This window comes from Thunnus maccoyii, chromosome 15 (genome assembly GCF_910596095.1).
Source record: "Thunnus maccoyii chromosome 15, fThuMac1.1, whole genome shotgun sequence".
Classification (NCBI taxonomy): domain Eukaryota; kingdom Metazoa; phylum Chordata; class Actinopteri; order Scombriformes; family Scombridae; genus Thunnus; species Thunnus maccoyii.
The window spans coordinates 21,310,190-21,324,706 of NC_056547.1; the positions used below are offsets into that span (position 1 = coordinate 21,310,190).

The 14,517-nt window shown below is 38.1% G+C and overlaps 1 long non-coding RNA gene across 2 annotated transcripts; it reads right to left on the reverse strand.

Moving 5' to 3' along the window:
• Positions 1 to 441: 441 nt before the first annotated feature.
• Positions 442 to 7,058, reverse strand: LOC121913408. Of its 2 annotated transcripts, none has more exons than XR_006100314.1 (5): positions 6,990 to 7,058; positions 1,568 to 1,638; positions 1,355 to 1,423; positions 1,135 to 1,235; positions 442 to 1,049 (listed from the first exon to the last, which is right to left on the reverse strand). It is a non-coding gene; the product is annotated as an uncharacterized LOC121913408 (long non-coding RNA). The 2 variants fall into 2 exon arrangements; XR_006100313.1 differs by lacking the exon at positions 6,990 to 7,058 and adding an exon at positions 4,039 to 4,206.
• Positions 7,059 to 14,517: the final 7,459 nt, after the last annotated feature.

A 14,517-nucleotide genomic window follows, 5' to 3' on the forward strand; every position in this document is an offset into this window, starting at 1 on the left:
CTCTTCAACTTCCGTCACACGGCAAGACGGCTGAGGGGGCATGTCCCGCAGGCCGTCATGCTGCTGCTCGACTCTACTGCGCAGACTCTGGCTCCGGATGACATCACATAAGCAAGATGGCAGCCCCCAGAAAGGAGACATTTTGGCTTCGCTTTTGCATAGCGGTAGGAAAGTGTAGACGCGTCGTCCATATTTATATACAATGATCTGAAAGTAATAAACAAAGTATTGACATTTTGTGCACATCTTATTGCATTTGATTTCTACTTTTACTCTAGAGGTTTATGTCTGTGCTGCACTTCTTTTTGTAGATTTTGTTGTTTGGTCTTTGTATCACCATGCATCTGCCTGCCGCTAATACTGTCTCTTGGGAAAAAATACAATTCTATTATATGGTGGATAGTTATATGTGTGTGTGTGTATTTGTCAAACTAACCCAGGGCCCTTTGGACTGAAGCCGAGTGATGATTTTGGCTTTCTTCTCATTCCAACAGTCCTTTATAGTGTCCACACAGCAGGAGTCCTGGATCTCATTTTCATGAACTTGAACAACTTTGCATAGTTGTTTTTCAGAGTTACTGGCCAACAAGAAGACCACAACCAGCACCCCACACTTTAAAGTTGGCTAGGAAGTCCATTTCCACAGTGTGACCATGAGGACACATCTGAAAAAGACACAGGTGGAGAAAGACAGCACAATACGGCAACAACAATTACTACTACATGTAAGACACATATACAAAAATCAGTCTAAAACATGTAATGAAGATTTATGCCAAATAAAGACCCATTCAATTATAGCAGCTGTGCGCCTGGACTCAATACTGATCTTGAATGGTCTAGGTGCCGGCACTCTACCGGCACTCCTTAGCAGTACACATGTTGACAGGTAGCTGCTTCAGACAGTCATGGTATGTGATGGATGCAGGATGGCCAGTTATTTCATCCTCAACCAGGACTTTAGTTGTCTCTGGGAATGCACAGAGTCCTCCATGCTGTTAGCAGGAAGTGCATCCAAGCAAATCAGTGTCTTTAGAGCACCGCCAGTCCTGTTGTAATAAAAATAGCTATGAAAAATCTAAAACAAAACACAATAACTTGACTGTAAGTGGAGCTATAGGATATTGAACCTACCGCACACAAATGTAAGGCATATATTCTTAATCGTCACTGTCATAGTATGTGTCTACTTCCCTCATTTCATCTTCCTGTAACGATGATACAGACTCTGTCTCCTTATCAGGATACCATGTGTCAAGAAGAAAGAATAAATTCAGCGAGTATTATTCACGATACATAATAATTTCCCCAAAAAGAGAAGAAAAGCATCTCCGCAGTCCACACAATAACTTACATAGAGTTTTAAATGTTGCTAAATTCATCTGCACTGATGACATCAATGTTTAGATCCAATGAGGACATACTAAATGGAGAGAAAAAATAAAAAACAACATTGAAAGGGATGTTACATCACCAGATGTCACTGACGTAAATCAGGGACCCAGACTTTAATGCAAATTTGCTTGGCAAATAATTTGAACAAAATTTGGCAGTACAATTACCGTACCTTGCATCCAATTGCTGAATAGCTGTCTCCTGAGCGCCGCTGTTGTCTAACTCCTCAACTCCTCATCATCTCTGCAAAAATGACAATAATTACAGAATAACATCTGAATCATATTACAGGACATAAAATTGTTCATTCTCTCAAGGACACAACACAGGACTTTTGATACATAAAAGTAGAAATCTTGAGTTTCACCCATTTAACTGTGTGCAAAACCTGTTTGCTTTCACAATTTCAATAACCTCAGTTGACGTGGTGGTGGTGATGGGGGAGGGGGGTTACATAAATTAATAAGCACACTGGCAACTGGTCATTAGGGGCAGGTGATAATGTTATTTTTTATTTTCAAATTTTTATCTGCTATAATTCATTATCTATGAATATAGCATTTTCCTAATTCATCTTCTTCCTAGTTCATGTTTATCGGTCCCTGCCTTGCTCCTTCAGACTGCTTTTTTGTGATTCGTGTCCACAGTATGAATGTGGAGCTAGCTCTTCTTTTCGAATGCAATGTGTATTGTATGTATGGATGATTGTATGCATGATTGTACGTGGGAAAATATGAATACGCATGCTCAGAGTGTTAGTGTATTTGGTGTAGATCACACAAACTTGTGACAGCCTGTAGCCCCACTACTGCGTCATTTCATAACAGATGGAGGAAAACACGTATGTGTTCATTCAGACCATCACATGTATTAAACTATGTGGAAAATGTGAAACAACAGTGCGGGCCACAACGAATTGGCAGACTCTGAACCCAGGAATATTCAGATGCGTTTTCGAGAGTATGTGTGCATGCTACACAGTTATCTCTCAGGTGGAACAGAGGTTTTTTACAGAGTGACCACCTGATCACTGCGAAGCTGGTTAACAGCTCACTCTTCCCACAATTTTCCTGTCATTCCCTACATCTGAGCTTGACTGTGCTGTGAAACTAGGCCTGTAGGAAACAAGGAAAAGTTGAAGTCTGAGCTGACCACTCTGTTTTGCCACACTGAGCATCATACTGGCAACACCGCCCTGTCTCAGTTAACATCTGTCCATGAGAACAACTATGCTGAAACTGTCACTCTGCTGAAAATTATCATAACAACTCCTATGATGACTTCTGAGTCAGAGAGGAACTTTTCCACCTTTAAGAGGATAAAAACTTTCACTTGCAATACCATGGGACAACCACGATTCAACTTATCGGCCATACTGTCCATCGAAAGCCAGCTGATTCAGCAGCTATATGACTTCATTCCCAAAGTCATCAAGAAGTTTGCCCAGAGGAAGAACTGCAGTGCCGCCTTTCTCTTAAAGTGAGGTGTCAGATTTGGTGAGTGAAAGCATATTTTTTCATCCTACCTTTGTGGTGCTGGTCTGTGCATTGTTGTGCTGGAATGATTGATATAGATGGTGACGAGTGTCATAGTGTCCATGCGTAAGGTTGTTGTCATAAGGTTGTTGTTGTTGCACAGCTTGTCACTGTTCGGCTTGTGACAGTGGTAATGTAACTTGTGTAAGTGCACGTTCTCTCTTTTTTTGTCATATGTTTATGATTGTTGAACAGGTATTTTGATAAAGTCCTTAATGGCTTATTATGCATGACAGTTTTGTTGCACTTACATTAACGAGCATAGTTGTCGTCAGCGTGAGTAAAAGGTTATCTTTCACTTCATCCCCCCTCCCACACCACCCAATGGCAGGTATGCATGTGCGACTAGCTTACTAGCTTTAGCAATATGGCTGCCTAGCCTTGTGGATGACTCTGCTCATGCAAGAGTGCACGGGTAGAGTGCGCGCAGGTATACAGGTATGTCGGTAGAAAGGCAGGTACGCCGTCCAATCATTTCATGCAGCCGAATGAAATGATTGGACAGGCTTATGACAGGCCTGCCACAGTCACAGATACAAATTATTTCTCTTTTATTGTCACAACATTTGATTGATTGTTGGGATGTACAGAGAATTTCAACAAAAATAAATTGCCTACCCTAGCTTTAAGTCAAATGAATGATCTTTCTACAGATGAATTCACATAAAACCTGTGGCTCATCATTGCTCCCATGAATTCTTTGTGTTTGTGCTCATATGCTTGTCCATGTTGATTAACATTTCTGTAATGCCCTTGCCTTTTCATGGTAATTCCTCCAATAAGCTGTTCATTGACTACATAGTAATTGCATAGTTATTGCTTAATCAACAGAACTGTTAATTAGCCATAACAGACATCCAGGGTGCTCTTGCAAAAGCTTTTCTGTCTTAGTTAAGATACATTTTCATAGTTAAATATCATATAATATTCAACTTGTGACATTCAGGAATATACAGACACATAAACATACACCCAAACACATATACACACACAAAAATGCCATGGCACCATGGGATCAATGGCATTTCCCTCTATTAGCTACTTAATTAAGCCTCTGACTGATGGCATTTCAGATCGATAGAGGAATTGGTAGAAAAAGACCCCTTACCTCAATTAACATGGGGAAGATCAATAAGCTGGTCCCTGGATGATAAATAAAGGGAATATGTGCTGTGGGGTGCATGGTCGGTAATTTAGCTCAAGTATTTTAGTCAGAGGAGTGGTGGGAGGGCAGGAATGACAAGATTGGGGATAATTGTGCTGACGGGTCTCAACAACAGCGTTAACCTCAGACATAGTAAGGGCCTAGCTTGGAAGTGGCTAAGAGGCTTAGCAGCTAATGCAGCATTAGCCCCACGCATGAAACAAGTAGCTATGCCTTCACATATACACACAAATGCCAAAGACAAGGCATATTCACGCAGAGTAGTACACACACATTATGTAGTCGTTCCTCGTTTTCTCATTAAGACATATGAAAGGCTTCTAAAGACTCATGGGAAAATTCCATTAGTGGTCTGTCAAGCCTAACTCTTTACTCATGCTCACACCAAGTGCTAAGTGTGTTTGCAATGGTTGTCACAGGACTAAAATGCATATTAAAACCCACCGGGTAAAGCCAGATGGACGGAGAGCCATGGGACGACAGCTCTTAATTCACAAAATAGCAGATCAATGCTATTATGTGAATTAAGAGCATAAGTAACCCATAAGAATAAAAGGGGTACTATTACTGAACTTGTTTGATTGAACGGTGTGACATAATGTTTTTTTTATTGAATAACAGAGTGACCACAAGCCCTTTGAAGAATATGTGTAAATTTTTATCTTACCATTTCCAATCTGCATGAGGATGAAACTTTTATGGTTGGGTGTCATGTTAATTAGATGAATTATCAGTAGTTGGTCTTTGTTTTAACAAGTTGGTAATTTCTACAGTTACTATAAATACCAGGGCAGTTCCAATACCAGCTGTTTTGAACTGGCCATTGTGCCCTTAAAAGAAAGTTGCGGATTTCCTCATTTAAAACTACATGCGACACAGCAAATAAACAAACTCAATGTTTCACAGTGTCTCCATCGTCACGCTGGACATCAACAGTAGCACAAGATTCTCCCACTGCTGCAAATATATGTGTAACCTCAACGTAAGCATTAACAGCTAACCTGCTAGCTAACATTAGCTAACAATTAACGTTATGTGATAGGCACAAGCAGTGTGTTTTAAAGTTTACCAGGCACACACTCTCCTACCAGGCTCTTAGAAGTGGTCAAAAATTATTTTCTCTGGCAGTTAGTATTTATAAGACTGCCTGTGACACCTGTCTGTGACAGTGGTATCTGGCAGCTTGATATATTCCATTTCTGCAGACGCTTTGCACTCGTTTTCACTTGTCATGAATTTATTTCCTCTGTGGCTGATATCACATTACTGGAGCCCTCAGAAACTCCTGCAGGTTAAACACTGGACTAACGAAACACTTGACTGACTATGTAATGCTACAAACAACCCATAATGCAACACTGTGTAGGAATCAGTTTTCCACATCTGATGTTGTGAACACGTAATTGTCTAGCCATTAGGGGAGTGTGTATGCAAATTAACCTATAGACCGACATGTGTAACCTGTCAAGAATATTATCGGTTTTAATAAACTCAATAATGTTTTTCAATACACTGACTCCGTATTGTTGATTGTATACTGTCTTCATACAGTGTAATTATCACTTAGTGTTATTCCATGATTGGTTTTGGCCTTGATGCCCTACATTTTGGCCGCGATGCCCCAATAAATTTGTATTTATCAAAGGCCAAAGTGGCCTTGCCTTAAAAATGACTTAATTCCAGGCCTGAAACACATAAAGTAAAACTTTTATAATGCTCTTTCAGCCTCTCCACTTTAATTTATAGGAACATTCTGTCGTCTTTTTGTTGCTTCCAATTGTAATGTATTTCTTAAAAAATGAAATAGCATTTAAAGTAAGAAGGCACATTAAAAAATGATGGACTATAAATTAGATCATTAATGCTTTTTTTTAACAGTTGGATGTGCTATCTGGGCCAATTTTCTTTCAATCCTAAAAAAAGAAAATAGCCATATAAGGCCATATGTGCAATGCAATATGTAGTATAATCCTAAATTTCCAAATATAAATTAATGTACATACTGATGTTCTTAATGTTGTATTAGAGCCTTCTCCACCCTGGCAGGATCAGGATCCTTTTTTCCCCTTTTTTTTTTGGCGTGAAAGGAGTCTTCAAGATAATAATAAAAACTTTGAGATAATATTGGTTCTCAGTCTTTAAAAACCCATGAACTTGCCATAAATTGTTGGCACAAAGATTAAAGACAGGTTCTAGAGCAAACTTAAGTGAGTCACTTTAGCTCTAAACTGAGAGACCTCATAGATAAGAACTATATTAAAGTGATCTGGTGTCCATTCCCCCAATGGACCTGCCCTGTCTGCTCTAATGCTCCACGTCAGCACTGTGATGGCACAACATTTACTGAACAAAGATTTTGGAGATGAGAGGAAAAAGTCCATGTTCATGTCCAGCTGTTATCAGTTAAAATTCAGCACATGGACACATGTACAATGTGGTATACGTGTCCATGTGTGTGATAGGTACATCCAGGATTTTAAGAGCAGTTTTATACAGGCTCATTAAGGGGAATTGTCAGAGGCCATAACCAAAGCAGCACTGCCATTGACTACCATGGTTTTATTTCCAAACTGCTGGATTTCCTGTCCTAAAGTGTTGGCATATCCATTTTTTACTAACAACAGTGAGGACAGAACAAAGGATAGAACAAGACAGAAAAGGATGGCTGTTGAGAGGGGAGGGGGCTTTGATTTTCAATGTGTACAGATGGCAGAACAAAACAGAAGAGGAGGCAAGCAGAGAGGTGAGACTGGGAGACGGGACAAAGGAGTCAATTAATAAGGGACCATAGTCAATGCAAGAAGACAAATGAGCAGACATTTTGAAAAATGAAAAAGACAATATGTTTCACTGAAGCAGGTCCCAGATTTGACAGTTCAAAGAGCAGCTCTCACCTAAAACACTTGTTGGCATTATTACTGAAGAACAATCGCCGGCCTGACATCGGGGAAAGGTGCTAATGGCTTGCATTCCATTATGTTGAGGGATTGGAAACTGGAGAGATTTTGGCTCATTCAACTCTACTGGGAAGAGGTGGATTGAAAATTGAACCATAATTCATTAGGCAACCAAGGCTTTGAGAATTTCCGTAATTTAAGCAAGAAATTAATGTGGGCTCAAATGAGCTTTCCGTAACTGAAAAAGAAATGGATGTGAAGTATTCACACTCGGTCTGCAACTCTCTATCCTTGTCGGCATCACACATGACTAATCATTTGAAATCCACGCATTAATTACTATGCGATTAAAGGTTCTAGCTTCATCTTTTTATCCAGATATAATATGAATGCTCCACCACCAATAATAATGAGATTATGTTGGGTATGACTGGAAAGACTTATGGTTTTATGGTTTTACATCACAAAAGAAGCATTTTGAGATATGATTAAATTGTTGTATCTCATTGTTTGGCTGGAATTAACATGGATTTAATTATTTTATTCATGCAAACATGCAGCGATTTTTGGTCTTTGCCTTCCCTCTTCTTTCTGTTCACCCCCATACTTTTCTTCTCACCATTACAATGGGAAATGTTTGGTTTAGGTCATAGTATTTTGTATGGCACTAAATTATGCATAAGGAAACCTAAACCTAATCAAATGAATTTTAATTATTCTGGGCTCTACATGATGGCATGTAGAGCCTCTGACATGACATCTCTCTCTCTCTCCCTGTCTGCTGTACCTCTGTGTCTCTCCTCTTCCAATGCTTCCAGCAGCGTATGGTACGTCTAATTCAGATTCTCTTTTTTTTTGACACTTGGGTGAACATAAGGCTCAAAGAAACATGCCATTTACAATCCTGACCTCTCTGTGAACTCTCCAGGATGCCAACTCATAAATACATAGCTTACAGCAACACTGCATAATGTGCCTTGAGCAAAAGAACATTCTCTTCTGCGTCCACTTCACCGGTTTGCACAACACATATTGAGCCATCCATTCAGTTTGTTTCTGTGGATGAAGCAGCAGCTCATATGTCACAGGGTTTCTGATGTCATTTGAGAAGCAATGTCAGAATTTATCAAGCTTTTTTTCCATTTAATCACCACTTAGCAACAACAAAAAGAGAGAAATACATTTTTATTTCCTTTATTTTTACACTAATAACTAACCAAAGAAGTGCTGACTTTGGATATACAGTAAAAGAGATGACTGTGCAGTAGTAGCCTTGTGTATAGTCATTAGAAACAAGTCTGTAGCAGAATTCAGTCACTCTTTAAGATACTCTCTCTTTAGGAAAGCAATAATGTACTTTCTGACAGACTTTTGATAGAGAATTGAATTTCTTTTTCGGCTTGAACTCTTAATGAATGTCTTTCTACAGTCGGCCAGCGCTAGTTCTTAAACAATTTCCTGTACTCATTATAGAAAGCAGCTATTATTCAATGTACTTCATAATAGCTTTTCTATGCTGTTTGCATTACTATCTATGTGGCCCATTACCCTGACAGGGACTGTAGAACATCAGAGCAACGGAAATGCAAACAAATATAAAGCTTTGTGTGGAGCCAAATTAATCCTTATAAAAGGCTTTGTTTAGGTTAGTAACACATTTCTCTATTCCTCTCTAAGGCCAACTGTATTAAAAGGAAATGTAATACTTGCAGTGCAAAATTTAAGAATTGTTTAAGATACAATGCTTAATTAGTGTAAGGAGTATCACATTTACTTTGGGCTTGCTTATAGATAGCACAGAAGAGCCTTTACAGAAGACAGCACATTTATGGTGCCATATAATTCAAGTGTAACTTCACCCCTAGGTCTGGGCCTAAATCCACCCACGGCATAATTTTGAAAAGATGCTTAAAAGTGGGCAAAGGGCTGAGAGGCAGGAGGGCAGGAGTTGCTCAGTGACATCCCCTGGCCAGAGAATAATAATGATAATAATAATAATGGGAGGAAGACAAACAGTGTGATGACATTTAAACGTACTAGAATTCATTTTTAAATAAACCTGTCTGTGTTTAACTTGGTTTATTTTCACATGAAGACAGTTTTAGCTTCAGGAACTAACAGCAGCACTGACCTGCTGGACTGTCCACGGGAGGAGATGCTGCTGGCAGCCACAAAAACAACAGAAATCCTCTATGCATCCTGTATACATCCTGTAGCTCTTTAACTTTCCGGCTGTCTGTTCCTGCAGTTATCAGCTGGTGGAATCTTGTTTCAAAACATTAAATCATGGTGCTGTAATGGAGCTCCACCATTACTGAACCTGTCTGCAGTGGACAGGTTCAGGACAGGATCTTACCTACAGTTTTTTTGGCAATTTGCACTGAAATATACTCAGTTTTTTTTTTTTTTTTAAAATGTAGACCAATTTACCTTGATGTTGTGTCTCGACCTATTTAAAGATGTTGTGCTTCTTGTTGCTAGAAGACACTCTTCACTTTAAAATAATCAAGGCTCTCTTGTGACGAGGAGAGCTCAAAGTATGATTTACATATTATAAACTAACGATTATGCTCCAGTCCCTCAAAGTATCTAAACAATAAATGGTTAAATTGCACTGCAAAGGGTACATTTAAAATTATATTTGGCTATTTTTGTTATTATTTGGTTTATTTGAAATAATCATACATTTCAAGGTTTCTTTAAAAAAAAAAGAAAAAAAGAAGAATGAGCCCTACATATAAAATACCTGCACCTCACTCCTTCCAAAACAGTCTGGGTTCTTCTCTCTGATAAGCTTTAATCATGTGCAATTAAATTGAAAATTCCACAGCTGTTTAACAGGTTTGAGATACTTATGAGAGTAAATGTAACTGGCTGAGAAGATAATCATTCATCAACACATATTCCACTTCACCTAACCCTTTTGTGCTCCATAAATGTGCTCTACGCTAACATGAACAAAAGTAGCAAGTGTGTTTTAATCGTTGCCCTTATACAATGCCATTATGATGATGACAATACACCTTACATTATTTTCTGTGATTCATCGCTCTAGTGTCCATATGTTGCTTCCAAATTAAGGCAATTACATGTTGTAATTTGCTGAAGATCACCCTGTGCCTGATGTACAATCATAGACTGTATTGATTTAGTCCTGTTTTTTGAAATATTTTTCTTTATTTTTCATCTAACTGGATTTAAAAAGTTACTGACAGGTTTTATAAGCCTATCCAGCAATGTGTTCAGTATGTTGGAATAAACCAATGGTTCCCAACCTTTTTGACTTGGATCCCTGTAGGTTTAGCAACAATGATTTAACCTACAAATGGTTCTCCCTTCTCAGATTGGTTCATTTTAAGAGCCTGCAGGGAAACAATACCAAGTAGTTCATTAAAAATAGCAATGATCATTAAAAAGACTGAAAAAAATGCATATAGCAGAAAATGTTTTTGATTCTTTCCTATCCTATTAATTGTCTCAAGACCCCTCAAATTTATATTTTGACCTAATTGGGGGTCCGGAACCCTAGGTTGGGAACCACTGGCTTAGACCCAGTGTATAACCATTTTTCAATGGTTGTACTTAACATGACAACAGATTAAGCTATTTGCCAAGCTATTTGTGTTGCTTGCCAAATTGACAGACATTACTAATTACATTTTACCCCAGGCAGAGGCAATAGCATTGATACATTCTGTTTTTATTTGTTGTAACAATAAATAGACAGCATTAGGAATGGTCAATCTCCCAATTACAAAAGACAAATATTACACCCCTGTATACCATGGCTACGTAAAGTATTAGTCTATTGCTATGTCCAAAATTCCATAGTAATATGCTATTGCAGCATTAGTGCACTAAAACAGTATGTGAGACTTTTTAGTATGTCTGAAACTTAAGTATGAAACCAATAGTATGTGAATTACATACTATTTACAGAAAAATATTACAGTATGCAAACACTGGACACTACACCAGCTTAAATATCCCACAATGCATTGCAGTAGTGATGACAACAATGACATAACAGACAATGACAAATAGCGACCAAGGCAGCTCTGGCGTAATGTCAATAGCACTTCAATTTAAGTAAGGTTTCACTTTACTAGGTGTAATATATTTTTTAAATTAGTGCAGCCTTTATGGTTGGCACAGGCTACCATGGTTACGTGGCATTGGTGGCATTCTTTACCTCTGCCATGTCCATTACTTTTGTACAGCAAGACAACTTGTGCATTATCTCTTCAATTCTGTTGCGTTTATACCACTAATTTGTCTTGCCAGTTATGAAAAGAGTGATTCATAACTGCTGTCAGGATTGTGGTCGGTGAGAACACATATTTTCCAGGGAACAAGCTCTGTGCTTCAAGTCACTATTTATGTTTTCAGTATTACACCATGGCGACAATCTTCCCTTAACCTTAACTGTTAGTGGTGCGAGCGCCTAAACATAACCATAAAAATGTTTAATGATGCTTTAGTTGCTACTAGCAGATATTGTGGGGGAAACAAATTACAGTAAATATGTAGTCAGTAAACTTTTTGCGACCTTCAAGATAAGTTTCCTCTTTGCTGTTGCAAATTAGTAGTACACAGACATAATTTTAATGTATCTCTTACATATCCGTCATGGCGCTTCATACATGAAGACAGACACCCACAAACAAACACAAGTCCTGAACAGTTACATAATGTTTCCCTTGTCAAGAGATTTGGTAAACAAATCTATCACACCGGTGACTGATTTGGTTAGTCAGCCCAGACTGGCAGACGTTACACAATGAGCTCTGGGCTTTCTTTTCTACAATGCTTTTCATTATTTATCACCACAGTAGAACTGAGCAGTCCAAAAATAGGCATCCTTAACATTGTATCAGTTTGAAATGACGACATAAAATAATTAAGTACTGATTTTATGTTTGTGCAAGAGAGAAAGAGGTACTTCTTGCATTTGTTGGTATTTGTCCCTAATGGTTATTTGGAAGCATTATAATGTCCTCAGAATCATAATAACAGAAAAAAAAATCTGTGTGTGTTTTTCTGTGTATTCCTGTGCATTTGCATGCATGTATGTATGCATATTTCTGCATGCATTCATATGGGTGCATACTGTACATATTTATTGTATGTGTATTTCTGTCAGAAATCTGGTGCTAATTGACAATGACACACTCAGCATTTCCTCATCTTTTGGAGGCAGGACACACACTAGACCGTTCTCTGTTCTGACAGGCAGCCAAATACATTTACATTTACATTTAAAGTGTAAACTGCCTGAACAGTTGTATTTCAGTGGCAGGCAAATCACCCTTCTTGTGTATTTTACATTTTTTGGCATTTTTAGAGTGACAGACTTGTGGGTGTAATTCCAGTTGCATCTCTATGAAAAATTATGAATGTAAGTAAACAAAAAATGTGTATGACACTATGAATATAATGAACTTAGGTCTTATATTAAGTTATTCATACTGCACTAACACGTTTCTAGTTTCCTCTCCTGTATGTGTCCCATGCTTCCCATTGTAGTCCATCGTGCCTTTTGCAGGGGTGAACTATCAACACCTGTTCCCACCACACAAACTGTAGAAATGGAGACCATCTGCCCATCTTCTCTAATTAACTAAGGAGAAGAGAGCCAGAGAACGACAGAGATCCATAACAAATTCCAAATCATGTTGTAGTGCTATTACATGTCCTATGTGTCCTATTATATGTGCATCCAAGTCAGCATGACAGAGCCATTGGACAGTGCATTTCATGTCTGTTACTCACCAGTAGGTATGTGGGGTATACTAATGTGAAGTGCATGCTCAGTCACAGGATTTATTCAATGCTGTAGGGTACTGTTTCCTTCAGGAACTCCTCTGGGAACCAGCATCTCTGTAGTAACATGTAAACGGCTTTATTGTCTCTCTCATATAGTCACCTTACAATGAAGCATTTCCTACAAAAGCATTGGCTCTAACATCTGGCCATGCCACATCACATTATCCATGGAGATTGAAACCACAGCTCCTCCTGCTTTGGATAAATTCCGTATCATTGCCTTCTCTTTTACCTTGGCACTGGAGCCTGGATTGGTAATGGCTACATGTAAGTAAACAGTCACTGCTTTTCTTTCTCCCGGGGGAGAAAATAAAAATAAATTATATATATATAGTTGGTTTTTTTTCACTTGGGGTTTGAAAACTATGTGTTTCTGCAAAATACAGTATGGAATGCACTGTCTAAATGTCACTATCAAAGTCAGGAATGTGATAGAGACTCTTGGCTATTAAAATTTGAAGTTGAGATACATAAAGTTTGACTTATTGTTGCTGACTGCAGCAGTAAGAGGCAATTTATATCTTTATTGCAGTTTAACCAGTATTTCAAAGCATTAATGGTCTTCACTTCTGCTGTCATACCACTGGCAAACTTACATTACTGATTTTGCCAAATGGCAACAAATTCAGTAACACAAGACCGATACAGATTAGGATTTTATTACAGAACTGTAACTTCTCTTTAGTGGTCTCAGGTGACATTATTTGTTGTTGGATATGGCTAGCATGACCTAATTAACACCAGCATTACTGAACAATATATTCACACAGACATTAATGTGAAAAAATATATTAGCTACAGGAATGGAATATGTGAATGGATATGTATATGTGTTGGTGAAAATGCAAAAAATCCACATCATCCAGTTTAGCAATCATAACGAGGCATGGCAGGCCTGTCAAGTATTGAGCATAATTGTAATAAATGAATTGATCAATGTGTTTGTCAGCTGTAATGTAAACTGCAAACTATAGCATTTTCGGGTAACTAGATTACTAGCTTATGTATCAAGCGTAACTTGAAATAATGTAATTTGCTCCTGACTGGGACACTGTATGGGAGCCAAGATGCTATATAAGTTTAGAGTAACAATAGCTGCTCTTGATTTAGAAGTTTACATTCTAGACAATGTTATCTTGGATAACAAGTTTTATGTTTGCTTAACACATTGTTTAGTCTTAAACCTTTAAGACTTTTCTCTTGAAAAGTGAAATATACTATCAAAATATATGAACAATAAAACCTTAATTGAACTTGTGTGTTGCTTGACCAAGAAAGTTTTCTGCACTATGCACTCAAACCTCCCCACTTCATTTACAGCCAATTATACAAATTCGTGTATTGAGTGAAATGTAAAACATTTTGGATAAAAGCATTTGTGAAGACATATATGTAATTCATTTACCATTATAATCAGTCTGGTATTTGTAAAATGTCAATCATAGCTGCTCATGCCCAAAAAATTAAGAAGTGTTATGGAGAGTTCAGATCAATGATTCACAACGAGACTGGATGCAACTTGCAAAAGAATTCCCAGATGTTTGATTATAAATATTCTAAAACTGGGCTGTTCACATCAAAGCAATGCGTACAGACACAGATGATCATTTCCATAGTAATAACGCACTGACATACCCCGATACTTCTGCATTGATACATTCTATTAAGTGGATTAACTGGATTTGTGTTTGTGTTTACC